This window comes from Stegodyphus dumicola, chromosome 1 (assembly GCF_044657685.1).
Source record: "Stegodyphus dumicola isolate Sdum_Otavi_A_Nest chromosome 1, ASM4465768v1".
NCBI classification, from domain to species: domain Eukaryota; kingdom Metazoa; phylum Arthropoda; class Arachnida; order Araneae; family Eresidae; genus Stegodyphus; species Stegodyphus dumicola.
This window is the reverse complement of record NC_140768.1, coordinates 58,324,192-58,344,685: the sequence shown is the minus strand read 5'-3', so window position 1 is coordinate 58,344,685 and position 20,494 is coordinate 58,324,192. Positions and strand designations below refer to the sequence as shown.

The 20,494-nt window shown below is 31.1% G+C and overlaps 1 protein-coding gene and 1 non-coding gene across 2 annotated transcripts in view; one reads left to right on the top strand and one right to left on the bottom strand.

The window, feature by feature from the left end:
• The window catches only part of LOC118181916 (metabotropic glutamate receptor 1-like), a 574,264-nt gene that overhangs the window by 434,288 nt on the left and 119,482 nt on the right, over nt 1-20,494 (bottom strand). The window lies entirely within an intron of this gene.
• On the top strand, nt 5,643-5,715 carry TRNAS-GGA (transfer RNA serine (anticodon GGA)). The gene has a single exon. It is a non-coding gene; the product is annotated as a tRNA-Ser (tRNA).

The following is a 20,494-nucleotide window of genomic DNA, read 5'->3' as shown; positions in this document are numbered from 1 at the left end:
TTTGAAATCAATACTATTATATCCAAGATGGATGTAAGTATCAATCGGTTATTATGAACATAAATTACTTTTAAGAGTCACGAAATTATTAAATGATGGCCCATTTTATTCTCCTAAACATCCTAACTTTCCTCATATTTTTAATGATTTAAGTTCTGAATTATTTTCTCTCCCATTAATAAAGGTAAACATTCAATTCTTAAATACCCTATAGTAAATTTAATTTCTGAAACAATTAAAAATATTACTTTTTAATGCAGCTTAATATAAGTGGATATAGCAAACCGAACGTTAAAGTTTCATGATGAAGAACATGAATCTCGTATCAGAGAAAGAAGTAAAGAAGCCTCGTCCTGCTAATTATTATTGGTATTTACCATATTTTAGCTCCCTTAATAAGTAAAAACAGTTTGTTCCGTTGAACCAATTTATAAGACCTTCCTCATTCGTCAACATTTATAAATTTAGTTAATTATTTTAATTCCAGTCAAGCTTTTACAAAGTTTTAAAAGCCCTTATCTCATAGTTTTGTGTCTTTCATTTCTATTTTGCTCGATAGATAGGCTAAGTTTGTTTACTTCCTTTTATTAAAATTATTTTATTTCACTCATGTAAATGCAGATTTCCGGGCCTGAGGAGAAACATAATTTGACACTTGAAGAAAAATCTCGTGTCTGTGTTCTTCAAAATTCATAGTGGTATTTTGCAAAAGCTATGTCATTATAAGTCCAAATTTTTCCTTAGTTTGAGTTTTAAAACGTTTTTGCTCAGTTTCTTTCTAAACCCATAGCATAACCTACTGAAATATATTAATATATTTTTTGAAAATATTAAAAGATAAATTGTTTTAAATGTTTCAAAAATCGTTTGTTCTAACACATGTAAATTTTATAATAAAATGTGGTTAAAAATTTAATGCATTACTCGTAGTAGTGGTAAAAGAAGTTTAAGCGAACTCCTATGAAGGACTGGATTACATTGAAAGTACTAATATAGTATCTTCGCAACGACTACTTTATCTTCCGTATAAATTAAAACAATAAAATACCTTAACGATACACATAAACAAGATCTATGAAGAATTCAAGTCAGTCAAACATGAAACATTAAATTTACCAAAAGGCGTAAAAATATTGATAACTCTGTAAGTAAATTATTACCACATTAAGGCTCCACAAAGCAATTTCGTGATCCATTTTCTTCGTAAGACCTCCAAATTTTACGATAAAATAGATGTTTTGACCCAGAAACTCTGATATACGAAATACATCTCTCAGCCCTATTACGCAATGTAAACAACTTTTCAATATCGAACTGAAGATTTTTAATTAAACGGGAACTTCTTCCCGAGTTACTTACCTTCCCAGAATTCAAAAATCTATCAGTAAAAGCCGATTACATGTTCTCGTCATAGATAAACAAGAGAATGTTGGTACTTAAACTGGACGCGCTGATTTTAAAGTGCGGCTTAATTAACGGGAGTAAAGGAATGCCAATTAAAGGTAGTTGGAATCAAGTAAAAAGAAAAAAAAAAGTTACAAAAAAAAAGCATTCTTTATTCCATGCTCCCAATAAGATGTTCGCATTTTCCTTTCTGCTGGAAGTGTGCTGAAAATAAAAGAAGGAAAAGAGCGTGTTCTCGATAAAATAGAGAGGTTTTAATTTATCGGTCTACCTTATGTGTGAAAATCAATAGTTATTTAATTATTATTGTAAGTAAGCAGAATGTTTTGAAAAATCTTTCGAAGCAGAAGACTTTATATTTCATATACTGTTATACAGGAACTCCAGAGAAGCTATTAATTGCTTTTACCTGGTAACTAGTTTGTTTTGAAATCATCATTTTGTTTTTTAAGTCTTATAATTCTATTTTTACTCATATATTTTTATGCCCACCCACCATTTACGTATTGAAATCTCTAAGTTTCTAATTTTCCATATTCACTCATTTAGGTTTTAAAATAGTCCAAAATCCAGTTATATATTTTGTTGATTGTTATTCCGGAAATTGTGTTCATCTGTTGTTTTTCTTCTGTGGTCAGTAGAATCGTTAGGTTTTTTTTTTCCTTTTTCTTAACAAAAGACTTGAAAATCGAACAATGCTCTCGCCGGGACTGGAATCTGGACCTCCCGAATACGCGCTAAGTGTGCTACCGTAACGCCAAGAAGGCATGCTGGAAGGAAGGAGAAAATACATTATATACTCCCCCCCCTCTTTTAAAGAGCGACTGGGAAATAGGCGACCCAATACCTAAATCCTACGAATTATTTTCCACCATCTTTTAGTTGAGGTGCCACTGTAGAGTCTGTAGGTTTCTTTTAAACTGTAGGTAGGTGTCGCCACTGTAGGTTTCTTTTAAAGCAGGAGCCTGAAAAATGATCATTATTGTCGCCGGGACGAACCTGGAACTCTTGAATACGGACCGAGTTTGCTAAAGTGAAAATACGAAGGCATGCTTTAAGGAGGGATTACTCAGTTATGGCAAAGCACACGAGGGCTATTTGCCTAAAGGAAGGGATGCCTTTCGTGGAGGACTTTCTAAGGGAAACTGGCTCGTATACACGTTATACATGGGGAAAATCACGAAAAATGACCATGCAGTCAGCCCGCTCGCGGGATTCGAGCCTCGGACCGAACTACCAGTGTTCAGCGTCTTTACCGCTCGGCCGCTGGTGGGCGCTCTAAGGAGGGAGAAAATACCTTAGGTTTATTAAACATACTTAATGACATTACATCTCTCTTTTTCTAAATAAAAAAAAAAGTTTTAAAATGTCAAAATAAGTTACTGAAATAAGCTGGTTTACATTTATATAACCTTTTGAAGTGCGTTTCATAATTCTTTGAACGAAATTTATTCTTAAGAATGAAGGTTTTATTTTTCATGGTTATAAATTGTAATAGTTTTTAACTGTATGATGTTTTGAAACAAAATAGGAGAAATGAAAATATACAATATTTTACTTGAACTATGGTACATAATTTTACCTTTTATTAAAAAATATGCATCCAAATTATTGAAATACGTTATGATGATATCTGGTCGTGATAGTTAAAATCTTACTGTTATTGCTAAGGAAACGTTTTGTTTATTATTGATACTCAAAATTTGAGCGCAGATTATCCTGAAATTAAGAATTTACAAATCTAGTTTTGGAAGCTGTGTGGTAAAGAAAGGTGGGTATTGACAGATTCTTGAAACCTTAAATTAAAAGTACATGATACTTTGTAAACGAAATAAACGCTTCTATTACAAAAACTATGCCCTATTTTACAATTCTTGAAATGTCATCGAAATTTTAAATACCATATGAAGTAAAAAACTGCAAAATGATCAAATTATACAGCGTTTTTACCCAGATAAAATATTTAAATATTTATACAGCATGTTAAGATTCCAGCAAAAAGCTATTGAATTTTATTGAAAAAAAGCTGAAAGGAAGAACACAAATCACTGTAGCACTCACTAACTTTTAAAATACAGCTAATGTTTATGTTGATTGTAGACGTAATAAAAGAGACTCTTGCAATTGCTTTAAATTAATAACTTAGCTATCTTCGTAATAAAATTGAATAAATTCACTTCAGAATTTCAACCGGAAAATTACCATTATTATGGACTTCTAAACATTCGTTAGAAATGAAATTAAATTCGAACTCAACATTTAGTTTTACTCTTTACATAAGTTCTAGTTTTGTTCAACAATTTTCTGTCAGTTAATTAGACGCCCAGGCGAAATATTGCCTTAACATAATTTAAACAGAGCAATAACGAATGGAAGGTAGATGTTAATTAAAAGCTTATAGGCAACAAAATTCATATGACATAAATTAAATAATAATCAATCTCAAAATTAAATATTGAAAGTAAATAATCGATCATAAATATTTTAAAGTTGAAACAGTTATAAAGCAGTTTTTACAATTCATATAAGAAAGGTCTACGCAAAAACAAACAATTCGATCAGCGGACAAGAAGGCAGATTGTTTGCAGCCCAAAACTGAAAGTTTACTTTTCTCCCACTAGGCAAGAAAAAACATTGAAAATGCAGAAACTGACTTATTTCACTATTCTACTCAGTTTCAAATTTAAACAAATGGTGATTCGTTATCTAAAACTCGCCACTTTTAAATTATTGATAATTCTACAACTATTGTATGCATATTAACTAAAGGAATAAAAACCTTAAAATAATAAAAGACATATAATTCAATAACTTTTAAAGCAAAAAATGCACAACTTACGAAAAAACCCGAAAAGGTCATCAGCGGAATGAAGTCTTTCAATAAGGAACTGCAAATTTTATTGATAGAAGAAAAAAACATCTACACAAAAATTAAACTTCTGCAAAATACGTAAAATTTTATAGTTAATAGAATGAAAGGAATGACAGTAGATTTTTTAAATGTAGAAAATGTTTGTTTTAAAAGCGATAAAAATTGCACATTTGACAATTTTATTTTATTTTATTTATAAAGAAAGTATCTTATAAAATACTAAAGTTAATAAATATTACATTTCAATAATTTAACTCTTTTAGTATTAAGTAATGTTCATTTAACTTGAATGAAAAATTTACTTTTTGTATCCATTCTATAGGGAATCTTTTCATATATTGAGAGTACAAAATTTCAAGTACATGCTTGGTACCACATAACGTTGCAACCAACAGATTTATTATTGCTTCGTATAAGCTTATTTTATTATTATATATTTACATTCAGGGCTATTATTAATATCTAAGTTCAGGAGTTTCTGAATACAGGACGGGGATAAAATTCTCTTCGACTATCCTCGTGCCATGGAAGTTTACTTTAGCACAAATGGCAACAAAGACTAACATTTTTAAACATTTTCTAAATTAAAACGGTACAATAAATTAAAAATTTAACAAAAAGGCAACTTTGGTTTTACGTAAATTTTGAATAAAACTAAATCTATATTGAGAGTAATCAGATACAGGTCCTTCTTCTTCAGAAGTATCTTTTCTTCGTATGAAGAATTTAAAGCTTAGACTAACTTAAAATCTTTGGGCGAACCACTCTCAAAATGCAAGTAAAGAAGTTACTTCTACACTTCTTAGACGTTATAAAACTCAAAACAAGCTTCAACTTAACAAACGTTATACACCGCTATTTGAGAGGGAGGAAACTAAGATTGAAATTCAAACTAAGTAATATTCAAATGTAACTATAACTGATATCTTTTACTCTAAAACGCAACCAGCTCTTTCATCAGCTTATTACAATCATAAACTATTAGTCTCTATAAACTACTTACAAACCACACACCATTACCATACCAGCAACTCAGAAGTACAATTAACAATCGGCGAGTGAAGTCTTCTAAATAATTGGTAAATGTTGCCAAGGCAAGTCATCTAAAAATGACATACATACATTTATGCACAATTTAAATTCCCCCTAGTTTGCATTATTGTCACGGCGGGCTTAAATAGGATGTACAAAAAAGTATTACCATAAAAATAAATGGCTATTTAAATAAAACTTACGGGGATATCAATAAGACTTTATAAGAGTTCCTGCATTTTTCTGTTTACTTTCGTTAAACGTTAAATATGTTTTTGTCAGAAATCAAGATATATTTAGAAAAGAAAAGTTATTTCTCTCGCCTTCTTAGCATGCCTTCGTGGTGTAGTGGTGAGCACACTTGACAGGAATTCGAGAGGTCCGTGGTTCGAGTCCCGGCGAAGGCGTTGCTCATTTTCATGTCTCCTGCTTCGGAAAAAAAAAAACGAATATCTCTACAAAGTATATTAATTTGACGTATACTAATTTACTTTCTGTAAATTTCTGTTATCGAATTTTAGAATCTTTAAAGTTTTTATTTCATTTATTTATCGTACATGTATATAATAATTTGCCTCTACAAAATGATCCGATAATATTGTTTCAAAGGATTATAAGGTATTTAGCCGGCCGAGCGATAAAGTCGCTGAACACTGAGAGGTCGTTCCCTGGGTTCGAATCTTTTCCAAAAGACTCGCTGGATGGGAGTTTTCTTCGTTTTCCCCATGTGTAACATATACGAGCCTGTTTCCTTTAGACAGTCCTCCCCGAAGCTATCCCTCACCTCAGACAGATAGTCCTCGTGCGCTTTACCATAATCAAATAAACTAAACATAAAACTCCTCCTTTCCGCATGCGTTTGTTGTGTACTGGAAGCACGTCCAGCTCGCAATCGGGAGGTCCAGAGCTCTAATTCTGGCCAGTGCATTACATTTTCTTGTCTTCTGTATCGATAAACCAAATGACTTTACAAGACTTAATCTTTTCAAATAGCAACTGACTCTGGTGTGACAGCGTTCAAGAGCTGCTAAAATCTCTGTTTGTATGCATTGCAATGGTTTTAATAAAAATAAGTAGTAGCTAATTTCCGAGGAATATAATTAAAGATATTCAAATGTTCTCTCGCATCTGCATCGGTTCTTAGCTTCGGGAAGAAACAAAATTAACCGAGAATGCAAAAATAACTTTATAACTTTTAACATTCCTTTTTAACAAAATCAATGATCTTTAAGGAAATTAAATTTCCGTTTTTCTCCCTTTCATATATTTGTTTTCGTAGTTGCATTAAACAAGTGTGCATTGCGGAGCACGCAAGTCGAGAAAACAATATTATTTCCTTAGATATTTTATTAAATTTTTCAGACTCCCTTTTTCTTCATTCGAATGCGTCTATCTTGGTATACATTTCTGACATTTTTCATTTTCATTCTTTAAACTTCACAGATATTTTCGAGAGCTTTTAAAGCAGGATTTCTTGTATGTTCAGTATGTTCTCATCAAGATTATTGAACCCAGATTTTCAGATTAGTGAACTAATAATCTGTTCGTAGCATCAGGAAGGGCGTTTGGGAGGAATATCTTTTACTTCGTTTTAAAGCTTGGTAATCTGATAATCTAAATGTATTTTGAAGCAAACTTACTTTAATTAATGCATTAGTAACAATCACATCCATATCAGCAAAACACAATTCGCTAATGTTTGCATTTGTTTTTCCAGCGATTCTATATTAACGTATGTTATTTGCATTTGCTTCTCTCTTTCGATTGTTAATATTTTCTTCAAATTTCATAATTGTTCGGTAATTAGTTTCTTATTAGCACCTCATCATAATAGTTTCCTAAGCTTTTTGTTACGCGCATTTCATATTTTTAGATATCCGCATCAATATGTTACTATGAAAAATGTATGAACAGTTTTACATCGGTCAACTACTTTCCATGAAACTTAAATATGACTGACATTTACATTATTAAAGTTTAAAAAAATATTATTTAATATTATTTATTATTATTATTATTTAGTATTATTAATATTATTTAATATTATTATTAATATTATTTAATATTATTATTAATATTATTTAATATTATTATTATTATTTAATATTATTATTATTATTATATTATGTCATATTATTTAATAGAAAATTCTCCATTACTTAATGCACATTTAAATGGACATTTAATTTAAACTATCTTTGGTTTGTATGAAGCTTTTTTCAGAATATTACATAGAAATCTTTGTAGAGAATGAATTTGTTACATTTGAAAAATATTTCTAATAAATGCTTGCGTTAGTGAACTCAGCTAAAATCAATTACGTATATATTAGATTTGTGTAGCATTAATAATATGGGTGGTATTCTAATGGAGAAAGGGATAACTGTTTTAACAACACACGGAGAATAGTAAAGCAAATCGGTGTAACATCGTAAATTACGAATTCATCATTACAATCCCTAGCATAGCCATACATTCTTCAGCTGGGGCTGTTCTGAGTTTTCCTATTATCTTTCTGAAGTAAAATTTATTTTAATGGCCAATGTTCTAAAATGTTATTTCCTCGTTTTATTGTTAAGCAAAACTGTTAGTGCTACTACTGAAGTATGTTATATGGCACCGATGACTCACATGATCTAGTCATAAAGATGTCGGAATCTTCAAAATAAAAATAAATAAATAAAATATGAAATCGTTCATATTTTACATTACTCCCAAGGGGGCGTTTTTTAACGTTTTCGCACTTTAACCACGTAAAACTAAATTCAACAACAATTTCGTAAAATATTTAAAAACAGCATATCTTTAGAATTTCTGTTAGGCAGTCTCGCGCGCTGCTGATAAAAATGTTATTTTCCGTCCAGTGTTGCCATTGCTCGCTTTGAAATTGTTGAGTTTATTAATTAAAAATTCGTTAAAGTTTTACAAATATGAAATAGATAATAAAACAGATTCGAAATACGGGCGTCCAGATGCCCTTATTCGGATGTAGGATTACGTTATTCAAAATTTGACGGCTGTAGGTACAATCATTTTTTCGCAATGCTTGAATGATCCATACATTCATGCAGATTCTTCATTATTTTATTTCTCCGTTCGAATAATGTTTGGTAGCGACAATTTGAAAAGTGAAACAACCCAAAATGCTATTTCGAAATTAACAGCCCCTTTGGGCTACCATCCATTTGGGCTAAGAGAAATGTAAGGGCGGCTTAGGATAAAAGTGCTCATACCATTGGTAAGATTTGCTTACTATTCTTATACGGCTAACTTCATCTAACTAAACTAAAATCATCGAATTTTAAAAGAGCTGGTTTTCAAGTATGGGAAAGGAAAAACATTTGTCTAGAATGTATATTAAAGAAAATAAAATCTTTAGTCTCAATTGTAAAAACTATTGTAATTATACACTCATTATTTTTCAAACGAGATACGAGAGAAATACGAAGAGTTGACAAACGCCTATTTATTATTTAAATTTCATATTTATATATTTTTCATTTTAAATTCGCTTAAAAAACTCTACTAAGATCAATTAAAGTAAAAATATAAAGCAATATTCAATAAAAGAAGGAAGACAATGAAACATAATATTTAATGGAAAGGAGATATGTGAAAATATGCAATGCAATTATGCTATTCTATTACAATAGATAAAAAGAATTTCGTTTCCTTCAAAAAATAATGAGATATTCGTCTGTGCTTGTTATCCTTCAAAATACGTGTTCGCTATTTCTCTTCAAAGCATTTCAAACTTCCGCCATAACAATACGAAATTTTGATTAAATCCGTCACATATCTATTCATTAGAAGTGCCACCGAAAAGAAAATTTCAAATGACACAGGCTTTGCAATTCAAACACTTTGGGAATTTAGACAGCTTTCTCTGAAAGCATGTTTATTTCAAATTATTTCATAAAATGAATTCTTACAAAATGATAGGAATTTTAAAAGGGAAACATTATCAGGTTCAATGTTCCGCCTTACTTTCTTTGGGAACATGCAAGGACCTGACTCGGAACAGGGAGCTTACTAAAGCTATGTTCAATAAATGTGGGAAGTAGACAAGATACACAGGAAGGGTATACGAAACCCTTTATTTTTCACTCTTTACAATAATTTCCGTACTTTGGAATACAGAGACCAACTACTTGTGGTCTGAACGTAAGAATATAAAAATATTTAACTAAACTCTAACTTAACTTTTGAATAATAAACCAGGGCCTACGTGGAAGATTGGCCTTATATTAACAGAAAGCCGTATGTAGTACAGAGAACTGTTAACACTACAATACGTTTAAAAATTATCACGAGGATTAAACCTCTGGCCTGGAAGGCAACCAGCAACTGAGTAAAACTGCTAAGGTAAGCGGCCTGCTTCGACTAACTCCTTCCTCTCTCTCGCTTGGCAAAAAGCCACAACTTAAGTACTTGGCGTTCGCCAGACAAATTTGCATAAATAAGTTAAAGCTTTTAATTCTGGCCGGAAGTAGAAAATAAGAAGTGATAGTAAAGATTTAAAATGAAAATAAACGTTAGTAAAACTTAAGATCCTTACAACATTTAGTTATCCATAATGTCATAAGCACGATAATCGAAATGAATAGTTATTATGAGAATTATTAATTATACAGCAGTAATATAAATTGATGATAACGATGAATGTAATTATTTTATATCTTTGGCATTCAAAAAATATTATTGCTGCGATAAGATATCTTCCCCGCAAAGCTGGTTTAGAGTTCCCAGATTTGTCGCAAAGTCGCCCATTTGGCTACGATTGGCGACAAAATAGGTGATATGCCATAGACGGAGCGAGAACACCCTAGAACGAGTTTTTACCGGTTTTCCCGAGAATGTTCTCGAAGGCAGGTGAAAAGCTATAAATACCCTGCATGTAAGCAGACTGGCAGTTTATCGTGAAGAGTATCTTGGGTAGCGTAGTATTAGTGACTTGAATTCGGAGATTAGCTTGAGAACGATTCACAGGCAGCTGTACGTTAGCTCTTTGCCGTGAAGCTGTCTTCACCATTACAGCCTGATAGCCTGAAGGCTGTATTGCCGATAGTTGCAGCGTGTTTGTCGTAGCTTTTCGACGACTTTAAACGTATTTTTGGAACTTTCCTGAGCAATACTGGCTAATAAATTGCGTTTTGATTCTTCATCAAGTGTTGTCAACAATCACTCCAAATCCACGAGCCCGTAGAAAGCAACAATACTTTCGGCGAATGAACTGTATAATATATGCCATTCAGACCACTTTTTTTTTTTTTTTTTCAGTTATGGAGAAAATATGATTTGTTTTCTATTTAAGACAATATTAAATCTTACGTTTTTCGCTTAGAATATTATATTGCTATGCTAAACTAAAATGAAAATTATTCAGTTTCATATCTTTTCTATTTAAAGATTTCAGGAACACTCGTGTTCCAAAACTTAAGCACATTCAATACATAAGCGTAGAACAGCTTTAATTATGCTTAACTGGCTCATTTTCTTTTTAATTTTTCCTACGCTGGCATCACTTTTCGAAGTAAGTCTTTAATAGATTTATTTATTTAAAAGAGCATATTTACATCCAAACACAGTATTATAGCAGTTAATAACCATGAATGCGTAGGATTCGGAACTTTCAGAATTTTCGCTCTCTTCTATATGTTCCCGAGTAACAATCACTCATGAAATATGTGCCCACCAGCGGCTGGGCGGTAAAGTCGCTTAACACTGGTAATTCGGTTTGAGGTTCGAATCCCGCCACTGGGCTGGCTGCATTAGGGTTTCCCTGGGGTTTTCCCCAGTTGTATCGTGGATACGAGCCAGTGTCTCTTAGTAGGTCCTCCACGAAGGCATACTGTCACTTGTATAGTTCACAATGCTCTTACAAATGAAAGGCACAATATTTCCTTCTTGCCATGATGAGCTCGGTGGGCTTGCTCTGATAACAGAGAAGCGAGATTAGTCGCAACAAAAACAGTTATGTGAGTAAGACATTTAAGTAGACTTGAGTCCTAATTGAAACGCATGATTCATGAGAATTACTCTTGACATCAGCTATTTTCTCATCATTGAAATGTCCATGGTGGTGTTCTAATTAATCCCGAGCTCATTGAAACTGGTAAAGTAGTACTTGAATTTTATTTGAAGAAGTTAAAATAATTCCTAGATGTAATATTTCTAAGTAAAGTAATTTATAGATATTTTATTTGATTTCCAAATTGAACTTTAATATCTTAACTGCCTTTTTTAAACTAGCTGTTATTCTGCTGTGCTGAAATTTTTCTTGAGTTTGTAAAAACATGCGTAGTGGTAAATAACGTTAAATTATAGTTATTTCACAGGTTATCGCTAAATTACTGAAGAGTGGCCAGTATCATCACAACGATGGTAAGTGTCGTTGTTGTGATACTGATCTTTCCGATAACCGTTATGATACTGAATGGGACTAAACTAGGTTATTAGTGTTTACATAGCTTACCACAAGAATTTGAATTTAGAGCTACAGTCTTTCAATATTTAAACTTAACTAAATAACATTAAATTTTCATTACACTACTAACGAAATCAATAATTTGTTAATTTGAAATACCCGAAAACTCATCTTAATAGGAACAACCGTATGAAGTGTGAATCGTGTAAAATATATAAAGGAAACCACAGTCTTCCATTGCAACAGAAAAAATAACAGTTGCGTAGTGGCTGAGTAGTTAAAGTCGCAGAACTCTAACATTTGTTATCGGTTCCTTCTGACAATGAACGTGCAAAATATTTGGTTTTCTATACTGAAATATTAAATAAAGCAGTTTTTTCTTCCCAGAAGTCTTGTACTCAAATTTAGACTGATAGCAATAAATGCTTTCTCATAATTCATGAAATAACCAACCTAATACGATAATGTAGAAATACATTATGATATTAAGTAATGAATAAACAAACAAAATTAAAATAATTATTGCTTACTTCTTAAATGTATTTAATAACGATCCATTTATAAAAAAAATATTTTTGAAAACTTCAGAAATGATTCCGATGAAATTTGACAACACTTTGTATCTATGAAATAGCCATCCAGACGGTATAGTGGTTAGGAAAGCCATCTGTGGTACCGAAGGGCTCGGGTTCGAATACCGAAGGTCGTAAATGTATAGTGTCTTCGCTACATGGGCGCGCACTAAATATATGGCCAGCCGAATGTACCTTTGTATGTTTTGGTGGTTGGTGAGAGCGGTGGACTATCTCGCGTGACGCTCTCTCTCAAAATTAGAAATCCAACCTCCTTGAGGCTCTGGCAACCATTTTCCATGAAATACATGGAGAAGACAACGGCAGCAACTGTATGGAATAAAGAAAATGATTAGATGGAATAACTCATGGTAAATAATTAATAACCTAAGCGTCTTTTCAAAAAATGGCTTAGAAAATTTTAAAATTCCTCACTAAAGATAAAAATTTGAGAATCAAATGTACAAAATGAGCTCATGAATGCTTTTAGAATACATCGCCTGATTAGGGAGTTGTATGGCCAGGATGTAACGATATCTGTCACACGACGTAACGTACAATTTTTAAGACATGCCCAAAGTCATTTATCATTCTCAAACTTCTGTTATCTGAAGCGTGAAAAATAAATGTGTCCAGTTTCAGAAAAGGAATTGAACAACAAGGAAATAATAACATAAATTGCTTAATATACTTCAAATACCTTACGCGCAAATGAAGATATCAACATTTCCCGCTTTCGTATAAGAATAGGCGATGAATATTAAATATTTATCAATTAATTTAGAAATTTAATTGTTCTACCAAGAAACAAAATTTAAATGCTATTTTATGAATGGATTATGCAAACATTCATCACAGACTTTAGTAAGTAACGAAGAAAAATTTAAAGGGGAAAAAGTTACTATGAATTAACTTTAATTACATTAATTCATTTCTTTTGAAATTTAATTAGGGAAATTCATTAGAATCATGCAATTACAGAAGCAATAAAACTTTTCAAAATTTAATTTCCATCTAATTTCTTGACTTATATTAATATTTCTTTAACATAAAAGACTTCTTAATTTTTCAAACTGAATTAAAATTTGTTATAACCTGCGAGATCTGTCTAAAAAATGATTTTTGTTAAATAAAGATTATGGTTGCTATGGATGTTGATAGTCCTAAAAATCTTGCTAGTTATAGACAATTGATTCATTTGATAGAAACTGCTCTTGCATTATCAAGAAATGTTTTTCTTTATTATTAATTTGAAATGTCCTATATAACTTTGTCCAATTACATGTAGGAACTGCTAATTACCACACAAAATGTACCTAAAACTCTACTAACATGTATTTCATATTCTGAGATTTTCTCAAGTACATAATAACTTTTCAGAAATTTCTAATTATGACACTATTATTTTAAATTACTCGCAAGAGCAGAAAAATTTTCAGAAAAGATTTATATTCATTTTTCTTAGCTGTTTTATGAACTGCTAAACCACAATATATGTATGTTTTAATGCAGAGAAAGGATCTGCATTGTGTTTAGAAAGTTATTGGAAGAAATAAACATTCTGTGACATTTTTCATTTCCTTATAAGCTTGATGAATCGAAATACTTTTAAACAATAATGCAACAGACAAAATGTATGTTTCCAAAGTAAGTTAAATATTTGTTAAATACATTTATTAAAATGATTCTTTTTTCATCCGGTATTTTCTTCGTATATCTCTCGGGTGTATTCTTTATTTTCAGTGTTAGCAGACCGTAAAGCACAGTAAATATTTGTGCATTAGATTTATACATTAAGAATAAATGCCAATATTTATATTGCAACTGGTTTTGCTTAAAGCATTTTATCTGTTCTGTTTTTCAATAACCACTTTCGCTTCAAGATTCTATACTTTCGCCTTAATGTAATTAGTGATCCAGAAACAAAGTGTAATAAAAATTTTAAAGGCGTCTCCAAAAGAAAAACGAAACGTTTAGAAATACAGAAAGATATATATCTTTGGAATACTTTCTCTCTCCCCGCCCATTTCATAGAATATTAATGTGAGAAACTTGGATGGTATAAAACCATAAACATAAATTAGTCCCCTTTTTCTGGTTAAGCAACGTCTTTGTAATATTTTAACTTTTTTAGAAGTTACTTATTGTTGTCATTAGTCCAAAGTGGCTTGGTCTCTGAAGGACTATTGTTTTCGTTTCGAGATTTTGCATCGGAACTCTATAAACGGCGTAACACTTTTGAAATCGTTGCCACCAAATATTATCGCTCTGTATTATATTTGAAGAAATTAAATAATGAAGAAGCTGCATAAATGTAAGTATGTTTATCGCATTGTGATAAAACAACGGTACCTAGAGTCATTGAATTTTGAATGACGTAATTCTACTGCGAATATGGGCATCCGAAAGCCTAAATTTGAAATTGGGAATTTATTTTATTGTCGATTTCATATTTTGTAAAACTTCAACGAATTCTTGATTAAAACTCAACGTTTAAAAGCGAGCAATGGCAACACTCTTACGGGAAAAAAACCTTTTTATCTCCAGCGCGCGGAACTGTGCATCGGAAATTCTAAAGATATGCTTATTTTAAAATTATTTTGTGGCATTGCTGTTGAACTGAATTTTATGGTTTAAGTGCAAAGAACGTGATATTTAATAAATAAAGGTAACACACAAACGTTAAAAAAACACCTCTTTGGACGTAATTTAAAATCTGAAATCTTTCAGATTTTTTTTTTTAAACTTTTCTGTAGCTCATCGTATTTTACATTTTATATTTATAGTTACATACAGTCATTCCTCATGTACATAAAATTTCTTTAAAACAAAAATTCAGGTTTTTCCACTTTGTCCTGTTATTCGTGATTTCATAGTATAAATTGTCTCTGACGTTATTCGGTTTTTAATGTTTAGTTAACCAAAGATAATATCCATAATAATAATTTTCATTGCAGTTGATTTAATGGCGTTATTACTAATCGCATTAAGTATCATTTTAATCTGATATTATCCAATCAATAATCACAAAGTAGAACAAATTTTTTAATTAATTAATAATAAATAACTAATTAAAAGACTACCGAATGGTTTTTAAGACGACAAATACCTCCTCTTAAGTTTAGAATGCGTAGAATATAGGCTATTCTAATTTAAATTAATTGCGACTTGATTAATCCTTGTGCCCTCTGATAAACTCGCAGAAGCTTACGATGAATGATGTTTATATTGCAAAAATACTAAATGCTTCAGGCCTGGTATCAAAGATTAGGATCTTCCTCCTCATTTAACATTTTTGTCCTGAATGTTGACTTACTATGCCAATTCTAAGCTTCAATTTATGCAGAAATTTAGATCCTCTCAGTGAAGAAGGCACGTACCTTTGTGACATGAACCCGGTGCACATGTCATAATTTCTACCTGAAATGCTTGCTACTTTGAATATGAATGATTTATCCCTCGATCTTAAAGTTGAATGTGATTTTTGAGTGAATGCGTACTTCTATTTCAGGTAAAATATCTTTCGTTCAAGTGGAGTGTTACAGATTTCTGATTTCAAGACTTCAAAGTAGTCCTCCCATTAATAAAGAGCTGTTTTAAAGTCAGAACTCTGAGTGGGATTCTCTTTTTTGTAATGGGAACTGATCGCCGCCTTCTAACAATTCCTGTTTCAAGTATGAACATGAATCTAAGACGTAGCTTTCTAAATCCATGATATAATAGATTGCTCGCATGCACTATTCATACGCTGCAAACTTTTACAGTTCTTTATAAAAAATGTAACACGTTTTCTATGAATATATGTCATATCAATGTCTGACTCTCCTTTTTATAATATCTCTATTCGCTGTCCTTACAATTTAGAATAGTCAGTGGAAATATCACGTTCAGGAAACTTATAATTTCAATGAAAAAATGTGAATAACTTGAACTACTTTTGGTAATTCAAAAGGCTTCCAAACATTTTATGGGGAAATTTAGAAAAATATTAGAAAGGGAGACTGGAAGTTAGAAACAGAGGTTTAAAAATAATACAGATTTCAGTACGCTTGCTAAGAGTTTGTTAAATTTAAGATGGTGAATATCCTTTGATTCATTGATTTACCATTTTTCTAGTACTTCATATTTCGCACTCCCTGGCATTGTTGCCAGTTTACGCTGATTTTCTTCTGTTATGTTATTCACAGTACCTCTAAATACATGAGTAACCTGTAGAAACATGCGAGTTTATTTTAATGTGAAATATTTTCTAGTGATTTGTATTTCTTGTTCCCTGGCATGTTGCCAGTTTACTATTGTCTTCCTTCATATAAAGGTTATTTACGATACTTTTAAATGCATAAGTAACCTGTAGAAATACGTAATCTATTTGCCATTCTAATCCCCACGCTTCTCCTTTTTGAGATTTGTATCGTTATTTAAATCGTTGTACAGAAAATAACTGAGCCTAAATTGTACAGATATATAGACAAATATATAGCACTAAACATTATGCGATTACTTCAATTTCACAAGCCAGACGTAGTTGCAAAATCAACTAAAAACAATGTTATAAAATACAATTGTAATATTCTTTTATTACACTTACTTATTTTTCTTACATTTAATGCAGTGAAAGGAAACAGGTATGACAACTTTTGAATACTAGGCTATAAAATTTTTGGATTTCAGATAAATGAATTTAAAGTGATGCATGTTTTGACTGTTACATTTATGAATTTAATAAGGAAAAATAACTATAAGACAGTAAATTTATTTTATTTCAGTCTACATTATATTTTTAAGTAAGTTTACTTACTTTAAATCAGCGTTTCTTAAACTTTTTTCAGTCGTCACCCTTTTTATCACTGAGAGTTTTTCGCGACCCCCCCAAGACCCCATAATAATTACAAAAATTTTGTGGGGATCCATAACTATTGCGCAAATCAGACGCACGCGTATGTGAAACTGCCATTTTTTCCACTTGTACTGTAAAATACTATTGCAGTTTTAAGTCATTAACTTAAGGGATGTTTCAATCCAAAACTCTTCAAAAAATGGTGATTTCGCATATTTGCATTTTCAAATTCACTACACTTTTATCTTTCTAAAAATACCATTCTTTAATCTCTATGAAAATTAAAACTGTAAAAAATCTAGTTTTAATTTGTCATCGAATGCTTTGATAAATGAGGATTTTTACATAAAAACCCGTTTTTCTCCAAACGTGATTTTTTTATACTCGATGCACCTTTTCTCAGGACTTACTGCTCACAGGTAGCTAAAATTTTTATGGCTTATTTATTAGGTTTCCTAATATTTACTGAAATGAGGTTTTTGTGATAAATTAAGAAAAAACATTTTTTTAATTTTTTGTGTGAGAAAAGTGCTGAATTTTACTATGCCTAGCAAAATATTCTATAAATTACTTAAAAATTCAAAATGTTCCAAAAGTTCATTTCAATATAATCAGATAGGTACACTTTAATTACACAACAAAATTTCAAGCGTGTATCTTCAGCAGATTTTGAGAAAAGATACATCGAAAATGGCCATTTAACATTGTCAGTATAGGGGTTGCTGATACACCTTAATTTCTAATTTTACGACATAGAACAATGTGAAACTTTTAAATAAGTAACAGACGAAATGACAGCGTCAAGTGCAAAGCAAAGAAAATGAATGTTTATATTGTAAAAAGAATGCGTCGAAACGTTATCGTATTCTTCCTTGTCTGTATTGTCTTATTTTTATCTATTTTCAGATACATTGTGTAAAAATATTTGGTAATTGTAAAATTTTTATAATCAGTTAAAAAGAAATATCCAAACTGCTAAAAGTTTTGGCGACTACCTTGGGGATCGCGACCCACAGTTTAAGAAACCCTGCTACAAATAAACACTGCCCTTGTAGCGTAATTAGGTTTTTTGATACTGGATATGTGAAAAATGAACAATGCCCTCGCCGGGACTCGAACTAATGCACAAAGGATGGAGACCTTTCCCCTTTTAGACGGCGACTGCAGATTAGGGAATCCAATTGCCAAATCCTGGTGGGGACAAATTATTGTCTATCACCTTTTTTAGTTTCAGCGCCACTGTAGAGACATTAGAGTTTTTGAAGCAGGAATCGTGAAAAATGAGCAATCCCCTCACCAGGATTCGAACTTGGAGTTCTCGGATACGTTCTACCTTACACCAGGAAGGCATCATCATCATCATCAATATTTATACACCTCTCCTGTGTCACTGAAGTCACTGAAGGAACTGAAGTCATTCATTTATGCCTAATATGGGATTATCTCCCATCTGAGACAATCCCATATTAGGCATAAATGAATGAACGAAAATAAATGAAAAGAAGAAGAATGAGGTAAATGTTTACCATACAGCAACTTGAATTACGAAATTAATTTACATTATTAAAATAAATCTAATTTTCAATAAAGTGAAACAGTGAAACGGAAAGTATCAGAACACCTACCGACATCTATAAAACTATATAAAACATAAGAAAAAGCTGCAAAACTGTTTAGAACATGACAACGCATACAAGAGAATCTACCAAGAGAAGGAATGCTATCGAGCTGGATATTTTGAACACAAAAATTTTTAAACAAAACAGCAAAAGTTAAAGCAGAATACGGTAACTAAAAATAATTATTTTAATTTCGAAAACTTTTGAAATTATTATATAATCTGCTACAGAGTGTTTAGAAATAAAAGTAAAGCACTGAGAGACAAAGAAAATGAAATTGTCCTGTAGCATCAGCCAATGTTAAAGGAATGCAAAATATAATTGGTAACAAGTATAATTTTTGAAGACATGATTTGTACGAGTAGTATACAGTCAGTGAACAATCAAGCAGAAAAACTCTTAAATCGTCATACAATTCTTATAACTACGAAAAACAGTAAAATTTGCTTTGTATCTCATCAAACTGGAACAACGAAAATTAGAACTTCCAAAAAATATAAAACTCTGTCTTTTAAAATGATTGAAACAGAAAGAACTACGACTTTAGTCATTTTATTAAAATATTTATGTAATACGAATACTGTGTTAAATCTAGTTTTATCCAAGGACATTTATTATTATCAAAAAAAGAATACTGTAGGACTATGCAGATACAGTTTCACCCATTGCATCGCCCATCACAAACAGACCATATTGTAAAACACTTTAGATGTAATAATTTGGTCAAAGACAACATCTAAGCAGGCATTTTCCTCAAATTCATAAAACACTGCTTAAATACGATTTTCAAAATATAGTTTTTAATTATTCGAGACAATTAGGAACTGAGCTTCCACTATTAATATCATAACAGATTCTATAAAACGCCTTCCAGACATACTTCCATTGAAATACGTAAAACAGTCTATGCCGGGGATTCTCAACCGGCGGTACGCAAGAGAAAAATAGGTGGTACGCGAAGTATTTTTAACTACTAAATTAAAAATTCTTGTGAAGAAAAGGAACAATTGATAGACATTGCCTATGATCGAACTCTAACTGAAGATTTCAAAAACAGCACAATTGTTAACTTTTTGCTGAACCGAAAAAATAATTTAAAGGCATTTAGGATAAATATTTAAATTTGCTTTGCCTTTTTTCACAACCTACTTGTGTGAACAAGGATTTTATTCCATGTTATATTTGAAAAATAAATACAGAACAAAATTAAAAGTGGATCCTAATTTATGGTTTAAAATTAAATGAAATAAGACCAGACAGACATAAGGAAATTGATCTTTCTTAAACACGCCGAAATTTCACATTAAATTTTAGAATTAAATTATTATAACTTAAACTTTTATAGTAAAAATGGCAGTCAATTTTTAATCTAATATTATGTGTTCAAATTAAATATAAATAGCCAATAGGTTGTGCAAATGGCAATTTTTTTAAATATTTCTATTGAGAAACTGAAAAATAATAATTTCAAATGTACTAGGAGTACTAAAGTTTCTGAATTTTTATTTAGATGGTACGCGTTGGTCAAAAGGTTGAGAACCGCTGGTTTATGCAATTAAATTATTTATTAACTGAAAATTAATTTTTGCGAAAACAGTTTTGTCGATTTTATTGCAAAAGAGTTCGTACTGGAATGCATGAAAGTTTATTTTAGGTATAAGTTCTCAAATTTTATTAAAACAGGGTCTTTTAGAAGATTTTTAAGCTTGCATAACTGTTTGAAAATTTAAT